At 37.0% G+C, this 13,496-nt stretch overlaps 1 protein-coding gene across 4 annotated transcripts in view; it reads right to left on the bottom strand.

Moving 5' to 3' along the window:
• The window catches only part of LOC127356115 (uncharacterized), a 49,654-nt gene that overhangs the window by 18,241 nt on the left and 17,917 nt on the right, over nucleotides 1-13,496 (bottom strand). For 2 of the 4 annotated variants that reach the window (XM_051387635.1, XM_051387636.1), the window contains exon 1: nucleotides 12,716-12,803. The exons of the other annotated variants lie outside the window; for them this stretch is intronic. The gene's annotated coding sequence lies outside the window, so the exon portion shown is untranslated. Of the gene's footprint in view, nucleotides 1-12,715; nucleotides 12,804-13,496 lie in introns of those variants that run through there. 4 annotated transcript variants of the gene reach the window in all.

Below are 13,496 nucleotides of genomic sequence, written 5' to 3'. Positions count from 1 at the left end.
TTGAGGTTACTATTTCCTCTTTATGTTACTTTATGCTTCAACTCCATCAAATGCCAGGAGAGGAATATTTTACTTCTTATCATTTTGATACAAAAAGTACATTTTGCACATAATTTCTTTTATAATTTTGTCTAAGTGGGATTGAATGTAGTTAGATTAAAGTACTTTGTACATTGTAGGTTATTATGATGTGTATAAAGGATTCAATACTTATTCCACCATTGCCTTTCTAAACACTGCTAGGTGTGTATGTTCCCAGGTGTGTATGTGTTGTTATGCTGTAAGTGAACACAAAAACCCTGAGGACTTTGAACACAAGCGCTGACACATATTTAAATTATATTGCTGAACCTGTTTTGTGGGCGGAGAAGAGCGACAATATAAAAGAAAGAGACTGTTGAATCAAGCACTAGGGAGTCATGTTTGTGCATTAAAGAGGAAACAGGCAAAATGTAAGTACACTTCACATCAATGCATTATATTTCCACTGATTATAACACCGGAGACACTGAGTTCAGTTTGACATGCTATTTACTTTGTCTGTTAGTGGAAATTAAAATGCTTACTAGGATAAACCATTTAGTAGGGGTGAAAAGTCTATTTAATTGGTGGGCATAGGCTCACTGAACATCCTATGTGGTCTTCACATTTAAAAACACAAGATCCAGAAATTTAAAAAAGTTTATTTCAGTTATGGGAGATTATGCTTTGTACAGGTGTTTGGGTGAATGTGGAGTGAATTCTTCTATACAAAAAAATATAAAAAAAATGTTACAAACTGAATCAATACAAACAAACAAAACTACTAAAAAAGAAAATTAATATGATAATTTAACTTACATCATTAACATCCACAATCTGGCCTTATTTAATTTTAATATGAATTTTTTTTTTTTTTCAGAAACATAGAAAAACTTTCTAGAATAGAGCATGCACACAAACTGTTAACTTAAACAGAATGTAAAAAATATAATCATAGTTAAAGGTGAAAAAGTCAATGTTAACTTTCTCACAGCGGGCTGTCTTTGTTCTTCTTGGTATGGTTTGGAGGCAAAAGGAAATTAGATGAAAAGGGAGTGGAACTATATACTTTTGGGGAAGTGGTTTAGAGAGGAGGGGAGTTTTTTTTATTTTATTGACTGCCTCAGAAGCCGTTTAAAAGAGACCAGCCACACGATCTGCCAGTGTATTCAAACTATGAGTAGGATGAAAAGATCTTTAACTCAATAAAATAAAGTTAGGCATATGCAGCTTTGATTTCACAACACGTCTTAAAATACAAAAGACCGGGGAGGGGGTGGGGCAGGGTTGTTGTAACTGTTTAAAACATGTTTAATTACCTTGCAGCTGCTGATCATGGATGGTTTTGTATGTAAGAAATTAACTGAATGGGGTCTCGCCGAGCTGACTGAAAATTTAAAGGTAAAGGATTCCCATGCTTCTTTAGGAATGACCTACCAATACTGAAATCTCGAAGCATCTACTCATACAGACATAAAACATGCTGAACATTGCAGTACAATACTGACATATCCCTAAAAGACAATTTTAGAAAATGGGAGAGATCAGTGTTCATCATCATGCCAGTTTTTGCCGGGGTTTCAGTGTATAAAAGCACTCACAATAAAAACCTTGTATATTTACTAACAGTCCATTATCTTGAGAGTTACATCTGTTTGTCAACATTTTCATTCAACAGGGGAGTGACAAAATGCAATCAAATCAACATGCATTCAGCTCATAAAACCATGCAATTTCATAAGGAGTAGGGTCTAGACCTGCTCTATATGAAAAGTGTCCTGAGATAATGGCTGCTATGATTTGGCACTGTAGAAAACCCTAACCTAAACATTTAAGGAAAGTAAAATGTCCTATAAATCGCATCGAGGGGGCCCCTAAACATCCCAGCGAAGAAGCATATTATATCATCCTCATGAACTACTGACCTTACATATGTTGACAAAATATAATTTGAACTTATAACCCTTTAGACACCACATAATGCACTAAAAAAAGTAAAACTAACAAACCTACACCTATTTAAATTGTCGTCACCTACCAATTTTTCTGTTTTGTTCAATTACAGATGAAGGCATTGACGAGGAAATTCCTTTACCTTCTTGATGATCCAGAAATTGATAGCTTGATCCCCAGAGTGGGACACAGGGCGAAATTTAAGAATAAACTCAAGTTGTTAAAGGTAAAGTTCTTCATTGTAAAGATAGTTTACCTGAATACTGTGTTTGGACTCATAAATCTTACTATGTACACACGTGCATTTATAATTAACAGCGAGAACATCCTCTTAAAAGTTTTGATGATGACTACAGACTCATTGACAATAATAGCATTTACCAGAATTTTAAATGTTTAATTATGGATTTGCAACTATTTCCTATTGTCACTAGGAAGAAAAAACACAACAACAAACCAGGAAACTGTTAATTCTTCAGCTCAAGTAAATTGAATACAGTTTCATGCAGTTATGTATCATCTAAAGCATTATTACAATCATACAGAGTATATTTTCAGTGCATGACCTTCCACCTTTAAGAGTGTTACTTTTATCTGCAGTGTCGGCAGGAGCCTGAAGAAGCCGCTGATTTGGATCTGGTAAGAATGAGACCTCTATGTATGTGATTGAGTCACCTTTGACTTAAGAATCGTCTCATTGGGTAACATTGTTGTTGACTGTGGAAAAAATATGTTCCAGTGATCATTTGTTATACCCTTTCTGGACTCTACATTCCAGGGTCATCCCTGATTGGATGATAATATAAATGCAAATATTGTTTAATGTTAAGATGTTTATCTTTACAAGCCTTTCAAAACCTTTAGAGGACAAAACTTGTGTGAATGTAAGTTCTTGAGAGTGAAATGTTCATATTCATCCTCAGGATTTGCCGTCCACCAGTTACACAAGTGATAAAGGTGAGATACACAGTATCCTATTGATTACATGTAGAGTTCATGTATGTTTTCAAGGCATTCATTTTTCAAACAGCTATACTGAGACCATGTTTTAATATTGTGAGAGGATGGTCCAACATACTTTTGTTTTTGGCTTCTTTTTGTATTTAAAAAAAAACAAGAAGGAAAGCGAAAGTTGGATCTTCAGGGCGAGTCCAGCAGACCACAGACTAAGAAACCACGACACGACACTATACCTGGATCATACAGAGGTATATACAGAATATTACTATCTAAACAATGGCAATCTACTGTAGGCTTGAAATTTGCAATGTCATTTTTTTACCTCTACTTCTTTGCATTCACTCACAGAAAAAATCATACTGAATAAAGTGAAAAACATCATGAGACTGGTTGATGATAGAATACCCAAACAAGACAACAAAAAGCTCAATTCTTTCCTGAAGTAAGTACTACAGTGGTCTGTTGGTTGTCTTAATTTTGCTCTTAGATTAGTGTAAGTGCAGGTTCACAAAAATACATCCTGAGATATTTCAAGCCAATCTACGATTTCAATGCACATAAGGCAAAAAATACAGTTTATGGTATTCTCCACATCTCCCAGAGGACGTCTCTTACCTGTGCACACAAGAGGACATCTCTTACCTGTGCACTGTTAACTGTACAAGCTCCTGTCACAAGCCAGTTAGTCTATTAACTGAATGCACACGCTATCATGATTGACTCATGATGGGGCCTGATATCAGAAACTTTGCATACAGGAATTTTTATCTGGAAAATTAAAACACAGTGGTTTAGGATTGGTATGAGATGGCAAAAATAAAGACACACATAAGCCTAGACATTTGCTGTACTGACTCATCTTTGCCAAGAGGCAAATCAGTAACAGCACCCCACCAGAAATCAAGTGTTACTGTTTCTGTGCATTAGACAGATCACTAATATACAACTTCCCTTAGAATCTAGATGATGGTTTTAGTGTTTGTATATTTTCCAAATTAATCAATTTACACATATTTAAATTCTTCTACAACAGGACTAAAATCAGTGAGTTAGAGACAGACAAGAGGGAGATGGTCGGTGTCTTTGGTAAAACTGGGGCTGGAAAAAGCTCTCTGATAAATGCTGTCATTGGACGGAAGAATCTCTTGCCCTCTGGAGGCATCAGTGCATGTACCTCAGTCATGATCAAAGTGGAGGCAAACATGCAGAAGAAGTATGAGGCAGACATTGAGTTCATTACAAAAGAGGTAAAATGAGCTGCATGTGTTTATATTTACTTGAAACTAGTGTATAAAATAGTGTATACAATAGCTATAAACATACAGTTGCTGTTACATTACAACCATGTTATTCAATTTAGTTAAATGTAATTCTTTCTTTTTTCTTAGGTGTGGAATGATGAGTTGTGGTCCTTGTTTAATTTCCTCGAGGATAACGACACTGATGAAAAGCTGTCAGCACTGTATGGAGAAGAATGGAAAAACAAAAACCTGAAAACCTCATGGATCACAAGTATTTCAAAGAAATCCCAGAATTTCTCCATTCCAGGAGGAAGACTTTGACATGTGAATCAGTAAGTTGTAGATTTAGTTTAAGTTATTGTATATATATACAGACATATATCTTAATCCATGTGTCCTCAATACCTACGATCCATATATCTTCATCTCTTCATAAGAAAGTAAATAAATCCAATTTCCAAAACCAATTCCGATCAGGATTTTGCCTCCATCATTGTGCCCAAATGTGGACCGCATTAAGATCCTAAATTCTACTGGCATTATACAGGAAACAACACACAGGGAAGTAGCATTATGCTACTATGATATACATAGTCAATATACTTTTGCAGATAACCCAAGGCATTGTCGAAATCTGATCATGTTTGCAATACAGTTCCAAACGTAAAACTTAACTATTCATTATCGCCTAGTTTTTATAACCATTTCTACATTTTATTGTTTTTACAGTTGCAGTACTTTTGTTGTTGTTGTTTCACTTTTTCATCATTTTATTGTTTTTATTGCTGTACATCATTTTTGCCAGACATGTCAGCTAGTTATTTTTTTTATTTGTGGTTGTTGTTGTATATCCTTCTAGCCAATATCAATGTGAACTCAAGGCTTTGCTGTAAAAGAGCTCAATGATCAGTCACTTTCCCTGAATTAACAATGGTGGAGAATTTAACTTTAGTCTTCACTTCAGCTTTGCTATTTATTATTTATTAATATGATTTATCTGACTTTTTGCTGCCTTTATTATTACTTTCAATGATAGGGTTTCTTAATTAATTATTTTATGCAATATGTAAAGTTTGAAGTTTGAATGCCGATATGAATAAAATTGTCTTGTGTTCCCTTAATTTTATTCTATAATTTATTACAGGCTGAAGAGCTTCTGTAAAGTTAGTCAAATACACAAGAAGCGAGAAAACAGATGGAGAAAGTAAAGACATAAAGAGGTGGTACTGGCCACTAGTGAAGTGTGTGACTATCAGGTTCCCTAGTAATGATCTTCTCCAGCATGTCACACTTGTGGACCTTCCTGGAAATGGGGACCGTAACAAGAGCAGAGATGAAATGTGGAAAGAGGTAATTCATTCACTCGCACTGCTGATTATTGTGTAATATTGTGCTATCTGGAAACTGTAACATCATGTTATTACAAATAACTGACAATTAATTATTCATAATTTACTTCATTATGCCCCTTCAGGTTGTTGGAAGTTGTTCTACTGTGTGGATTGTGACTGACATTAATCGAGCAACAGCAGAGACAGAACCCTGGGAGATCCTGGAAAGGACCTGTAGCCTGATGGGAAATGGTGGCCAATGTCAGAAGATTCACTTTATCTGCACCAAGTCTGATGTTATTGAAGATTCAGATGACCAGTAAGTGATTTAAAATCCCCAAAGTACATACTGGTAGTTAAATATAATATAATAGACAGTGTGGTGGCCAATAGCTCAACAGCAGTAAACACAAGCAAATGTAAATATAATATTGTCTCATGGTTGTAATGGTAACGTGCTTTTTGTTAGTTCAAAGTCTGAAACTGCAGGGACTCCCTCAAACAAATCTTACTTCTGTTTGGTAGATGATCTTGCGCCAAGATTAGGAACTACAGTTCCCATAATGTCCCTGTACCCCATACTCACACAGCACCCCCTACAGGAAACCCTGTGGTACATGGTTGCAAGCCTTCTCAAAGTCAAAACAAAACACGTGTAAAACTGGATGAGCAATCTCCCACTACAGTTTTCTCTCTTGTTTCCCACGTGAGCGTTGAAGTCCCCCAGTAAAGTCCAGTTGGTGACTTTTAGCCTGGAGAATACCCAGAGGCAATAATGATTATGAGATTAAATAGTTCTTTCTTTTCTTTTATTCTGAGAAGAGGTGCAAAAAATGTTTTTGAAAAAAAATTCAGGTTATAGTTCTTCAAATACTGTATGACGTGCGACATAATACAAATATGTTCTTGCAGTTCATCAGATAAAGTTCGTGCTCTCATATTTAAAAGAAACATGCAAGCCAAGGAAGAAGTGAAAAAGAATTCAACAAACTAAACAAGGTTAAGGTGAGTAGATACTATAATATACTTAACTCAAAAGTCACACTTATGTAATTATCTCAACCGTCTGTGGGCCAGTATTGATGACCTCATCTGTGGTTAATGTTAATTTCATAATAACTAACTTTCATAATCTTACTCCCTGAAGTGAAGCAGCAGAAGTGACAATCTGCAAATACTATTGGCCTAGAGATACCAGAAATGTCGTAGTCGATAGCAATACAAATGACCCAATCAATTCAATTCAATATCAATTCAATTTTATTTGTAAAGCACCAATTCATAACAGAAGTTATCTCAAGACACTTTTCAAATAGAGCAGGTCTAGACCGTACTCCTTATACTAGAATACGTGTGTGCGTAGATACTGCCTGTCAGGTCCAGGAGAATTGTGGTACAGAGGATGCAATTCTACTGTACTGTAGGAAAACGAGTACCTTTAGGTTTTCGAATATTGGTATCGGGTTGGTACCAAAGTATCGGTTCTCGTGACATCCCTATACTGGCCCATGTTTGCGAATGGGTAGAGAGTAAACCCACTTTTCCAGGCACCACTGCCTACAACTGCAAGCTTGCCTTAACATGATTATTTTTCTTTTCAGAAACATTTCAGTAATGACTGTTTCGAAGTGTTCACAGTGAGCTCCAAAGAGTTTCTAAAGCAAAAACATCTAAACCAAGACGACACTGGTAGGTGAAGTCTCTATGTATGAGCACTTTATGGATGACTTAAATTCAAACAAGAATGAATAATTGGATTATGACATTTAAATTTAAGCAAGTGATGTAAATATGTCAACTGCATATTTTTACAGAAATACCCAAACTGCAGGAATTTCTGAAAGATCTCAATGACTGTCACTCAGAGACATTAATCTATGTGTCTGGAGCTTATGGGATTCTCTCTCTGATCCAAGGGGCCCGTCGTACAGAAGTGGTAATACCAAGTAACTTCTTTAATTGTTTTTAATTGTCATTTATTTTAACAGAAGATAATATTCATAGCCAATAAGTAAGTTGAAGTTAACTACAGTCAAATCCAGCTAAAAACAGACTTCTTAAATCTATGTGGAGTAACTATGATATAATGGCAATTAAATACTGAAAGGTTCTACATGTCTTCACCCCTAAAGAAATGTTTGCTATTGAGGTAGATTTTCTGATTTTGGCTGCATAACCACAGTAAATAAAGGATGCTCCAGAACAACACAATTGCATAAATAAATAAACAATGAATAGTTGAAAAGAAACCCCAATCAGGTGGTAGTATACAGTAGTTTAATTGTTTGAATTACTGAATGTGTTGTGTTTGATTTCAGGTTGCCCAAAAAACACAGGTGTGCACAATCCTTGAAGACAAGATGAGGCAGGAACTTGAAAAAGTCAGAAAACCCATGGAAGAGGCTTATAAGGTTTTTGAAAAATGCCTAAGTGAGGGGGTTGAACGATCAAAACCTTCATGTCAACAAGCCTTGAGCTCCATATATCCTGTATGTATTTGAATTATAATTGCATCCAAACATTTTGCACTTCATATGATTATGTTAAGTCTCGTAAAATGTTCTGGATTTTTGTTTTTGTTTATGTTTTAGAGTGAGGTGTCAGGTCGTGGTTTTCACAGGATATTGAAGTGTGTGGTTCAGAACAATGGCACATACACACCAAAGAAAGGAGACATAAAGAAACAGATAAACCTCAATGTGGACTTGGCTTCACGTCTGACTGACAGCATTGATGAAGAATTCAAGAAGACCTTCCCGTAAGAAAAGATTTAATGAAGACATAAAACCCTTGGTTGACCCATTTTAAAACTATAGACAATCGTAATGAACGAAGGATATAATATAATACATATATACAAATTGCATTATCAAAATACAAATTTGTCTTTTATGAAACATTTCAACTTAACATGTTTCAGAAACAAAAGAAAATATGGACCATTCAACGGGGTCATCAATAACTTTTCGCTTGACACAGAGAGGCTGATTCAAAAGTACAAGGATGTCGAACTGCAACTGACATTTCTCAAGACGGAGGTAAAAGATGAGAATACTACTATCCTATCCATTAGTCCATTATCATGCTGTTTGTCCAGGGAGACTTTAGGGTGAGCAATTAACCCAAACATCAAGTTTGTGACTGAAGATTAAATATTGAATTAAACAAAATAAAATGATATTTTGAGCTGTTGATATATACACACGGTATATGAATAATGCTATTAATATAAATGTTGGTAGCAATGCAGATAAAAACTAAATGACACAGGTCCTAAAATAAAAATATATATATTTAAAAAGATGAACCATAATTTGTATAACCATGATTTTATTTGCAAATATGTTGATCTGTTCTTCATCTTCTTCTCCTAAGGAAGAAAAAAATGAAGACAAAACTGAACAAAATCACTGGGAGCGTAAAAAAACAATCTACAGCAGTCTGACAACAACAATTGGGGAAGCCATGAAAGAATGCTACCAAAGTAAGCAAGAGAATCTAATCATAAATAACCTGACACTATAATTATAGACATTTACATACATGTACATTGTGATTGTGCATTAAAAATGTAGTTGTTTTCTATTTCGTTGTAGAAGCAGCAGACTGTAAAGGACAAGACTCGCTGAAAAACATGAGGGACACTATTGAGAAGCATGTACATGATTCAAAGAACATCATGTTTCAGCAGGCTAAAAATGAAATGTTGAACCAGCTGAGAGACTTGAAGGTTTGTCACATTTTATAAGGCCACATTATCATTATTGTGATAATATGTAGTAGTAAAACATATTCTGGTACACAGCTTTTTCTTTAATCACAATTCTAGGTCCCCATTTTTTATATTCAAGTGGAATTTGCATCATTCTGAAAGCTGCTTTGCTACTAAAAACACTGCAGGCACTGTCACAAACAAACTATAATCTTTGTTATTAATATAAGACAGAAACATACAAAAACATTCGCAGCTGTTAACTCTTTTGCCCAATCTGAGCAGCCCTCTGAACACACACCTAAACAGGAAATTTATGTAGGATTCAGTTAATTGATAACAATATTTTTCTGGGAGTGACAAGTGATAAAGATTTTAATGCTGAATTAGGAGCACGTCCTGGACACTCTGGAGAAAACCATGCAGAAATCAATCGAGCTGTCACTCAAAACAGATGGTGACTCAATACCAGGTAAAAACATTATCACTTAAATAATAATGTGAATATTTTATTGAAATAAATAAGTCAGAACATATCAACAAATAGTGTAATAAACAGTTCACTTGTTGTAAAAAATATGTTTATTTATTCATTTTCTTTCAGATGTTACAGTGGAGCTTGCAGAGGTGAAGGAATACCAAGATGAACTGAAGGGAAGCCCAGATGAAGAAATGTCACTGATTTGGTAAAACTTTTGTGAAAACCATGTCTACATATTGCCCTGATTATTAGCTGCTCTCACTAATGCTAACCATGCTTTTAATTACGCTAGGCCAGAAGCTGATTCACCTGGCCCAGCAGCTGCACTGCGTCCCTGACGTGTGCGCAGGTATGTTTTAATGAAACTGATGATCCAAACCGAGCATTCAAACATTAATGAATAAATTATATGACAGCCCTGCTGTTCAATATCACAACCTTGCTGTTTACCTCTCTGATGGATGTTTCAGGTTTGCTGAGTGGAGTGAAACAACAGAGGCCTGATTGCCCACTGAAGCTCCCTGTGGGCTCGATGATTAGAGATGTATTATCCCTGTTCTTCTTGAGTGTTGTACTTGAGTTTGCGTGTTGTAAATGACATGCAGATATACTTTTTGTTTGCCTTTAATTGATTATAGATCAGGACGGGAGGGGTGTACTACCTTGGTAGTACATACTGTAGGTTGGATATTTTCAAAGAATAATTTGTTTTACTTCTTGTTCAAGGACAAAACTGTTGATAGTAATAAACTAGATGATAATAATTAACCAGCTTATCTGGCATCTCAATATTTACTGCACGTTTTCTTGTTTTATTTAAATTTACCCTGATTCTAAATACATAAATGTATTTCATATAATATATTGTCCAATAAATGCTGATTGCTCTTCATGGTTCAGTAGAGGTGTGTGGTTATTCATTCATTCAGGACCAATGGTAATGGCAGATATTATGTTTGTTTATGTCAGCAAAGTGCAGCTGACTGATGCAAGAACATGACACACACACAGATGGGCCAAACATAGGGACAGGCATCATTAGGATTTTTTTAAATACTGCTTTTTTGCCCTGAGGTTAATCAATTCCTTATTTATTACAATCAACAAGTTTTTCTTACAGATACATAATGATCTGATATATTGATGAAGATGGCATTCTCAGGCTGTATATTAATCTCAACATGTTCCAAAATCATTAATAACCTCATATAAACTATATCTAAGCTGTTTATCCATGCCTATCCTTATCCTGATTGTGAGAAAAACAACTAGCAAGTGGCCAATGTCAGCTTATCCACCTCCTGGCCCACGAGGAAATAGAGCCCTTTTCTCCAGGTGTTTTCTGCGTTTTTAACTGATGTGGTTAGATGTTATGTGTAGAACTAGTTATTACTCTGAATCACGCCCAGAGTAGCTAAATAGTTGTCAAATAAATTGTAGTGGAATAGGATGAATATAATATTTCCCTCTGAAACATAGTGCAGTAGAAGTATAAACTATCCTAAAATGGAACTACTAACTAAAATACATTTAAGTCCAAATAGCTCACGTCTAAAAGTAGTGTTCCGGTGTATATGTACTTACCACTGATGACTGATGCAAGAAAACTACATGTGGACACACTGGGTCAATATCCCTATCTTGCTGATCTCTGTGGTGGACGTTTCAGGCGGAAGTCCTCTTCGAGTGTTGTTTTGATATGTACTTTGAGTTTGCTGTGTGAACTGATGTCTCCCATACATTACTTTTGTAGCAATAATATTACACTAATTATAGATTGAGCTTTTCCCTATTATATACGTGTGTGTTCAGGGGGTGAAAACCACTGTCATTGAAGAAAACCTGTCAGGGTCAAAATAACTGAAAAACTGACATGAAGAAAAAAATAAAAAAATACTTAAAATATTGTCAATGTAAAACACAAATATCAAAGTGAAATTCCTGGAGGGATGGCAGATTGCAGCCGATCACCTTCTCAGGGGATTGAATGATACGCTGCAGTCTGCCCTTGTCTTTGGCAGTGGCAGCAGCGTACCATGTGGTGATGGAGGAGGTGAGGATGGACTTGATGATGGCAGTGTAGAAGTGCACCATCATAGCCTTTGGCAGGTTGAAGAGCTTAGAGCTTTAGCTCCAGGTTGTTCTGGCTGTAGGCGGATCTCTACAAGAGATGAGCCCAATGAGGGAGGCGTCATCCGCGAACTTCAGGAGTCTGACGGACTGGAGGTGCAGCTGTTGGTGTACAGGAAGAAAAGGTTCTCGACTCAGTGTCAATACTGGTTTCCGTTGCAATAAAACATTGTTCAAAAGTCTCAGTGCTAATGTTTCCTTTTTGCAGTTTTGGTTTTGTTTTCAATGATACATTTTATTTTCACTGTCCTTGTTATGTTAAACAGAGGAACCCACAAGCAGAACACAAACTAGGTTGGTTATGATTTCCAAAGACAGGCTTTATTGAAAACTAGCTGATGAAACAGTGATGTGAAGCTCCTGCTGGCAGTGGTGAGAGGATTATCCAGGCAGAGTGGAACTGAAGATGGAGGCAGTGTGGCTGATAGGAAGGAGCGGGCAGGTACCTGAAGTGAAGGTGATGATCTAAGGCACGGGAAAAACAGAGGACTGACTGATACAGGTTTTAGTTGTCATATGTGAAACGTGGGATTTATTCTCATTGACTGGTGAAGTTTGAGTTTGACAGCTGAGGGGTTACTTATTCATTCTTTCAATCTGAAAGGGGCCAATGTAATGAGGAGAGAGTTTTCTAGAGTCTGTTTTTAAGGGGATGTCTAGAGAGGAAAGCCAAACCTAGTAGTTAGTTGCGATCTGCAGGGCAAAGCATGAATTAGTTTAACTGCCAACAATTCCCTGTTACCAACATCATAATTTTGAAGAGGTTCAAAAGCTGAGTTTATAAGTGGAAGAGGATACTTTTTGACAGTTGTTATTTAGGCCCCGGTAATCAATACATGGATGAAGGTTTTTGTCTTTCTTGGAGACAAAGAAGAACTTATAATACCTGCAGCAACCGAGTTGTTGATGTACTTTTCCATTGCCTCCCTTTCAGGATGAGATGGCATGGAAAGGGCCTTCTCCTTGCTGAAGACCTCCCCAAATCATGATATTCAGTTGGGACAGATGACAAATCTGGCGGCTCAGGGACTGGTCAGTGTAGCACGTCGAGCTACAGACGGGGTTCCCTCAGCACACAAACAACCACACTCCGTCGTTGAATACACCACTTTTATTCAGCGTACTGCTCACACGGCACACAAAGTCTAGCTCAGTGGCACTCCCGGTAGCGTCTCTCTGGCCCAGCACACTACTGCAAAGATAAGGGTAGAGTCATCAGGTAATCAAGGGCAGGTGAGGTAATCAACTCACCTGGTGCCGCTCTCCCAAGCCTTGCCCACACCTCTCCCTCCTGCAGCTGAGCGCAAACCACACCCACCTCCACAGTCAGGTGGCAGCTGCCTCTGGTGGGGGGAGAGCAGATTGCAAATAAGAGTCATGGAAAGATGTATTCCAACTCACCACCCTACCAGTAGCCCAGTCCAGATGAGGGCTGTGTTTGATTAACCAGGGGTGTCCAAGGATCAGAGGTACATTGGGTGATGTTAGCACGTAGAACTGGATTTGTTCACGGTGGTTTCCAGAGAGATACAGAAGCACAGGAGCGGTTTGGTGGGTTACTTGAGCCAAAAGCCTTTCATCAAGAGGATTAGCAGTCAGGGGGAGCTGAGTGCAGTCATCTGAATGCCTGCCTGGAGAGCAAATTCCCGGTCCATAAAGTTCTCATC

This window comes from Dicentrarchus labrax, unplaced genomic scaffold (genome assembly GCF_905237075.1).
Source record: "Dicentrarchus labrax unplaced genomic scaffold, dlabrax2021, whole genome shotgun sequence".
NCBI lineage: Eukaryota > Metazoa > Chordata > Actinopteri > Moronidae > Dicentrarchus > Dicentrarchus labrax.
The sequence above is the reverse complement of the archived record's forward strand: the minus strand, read 5'-3'. Positions and strand labels throughout refer to the sequence as shown.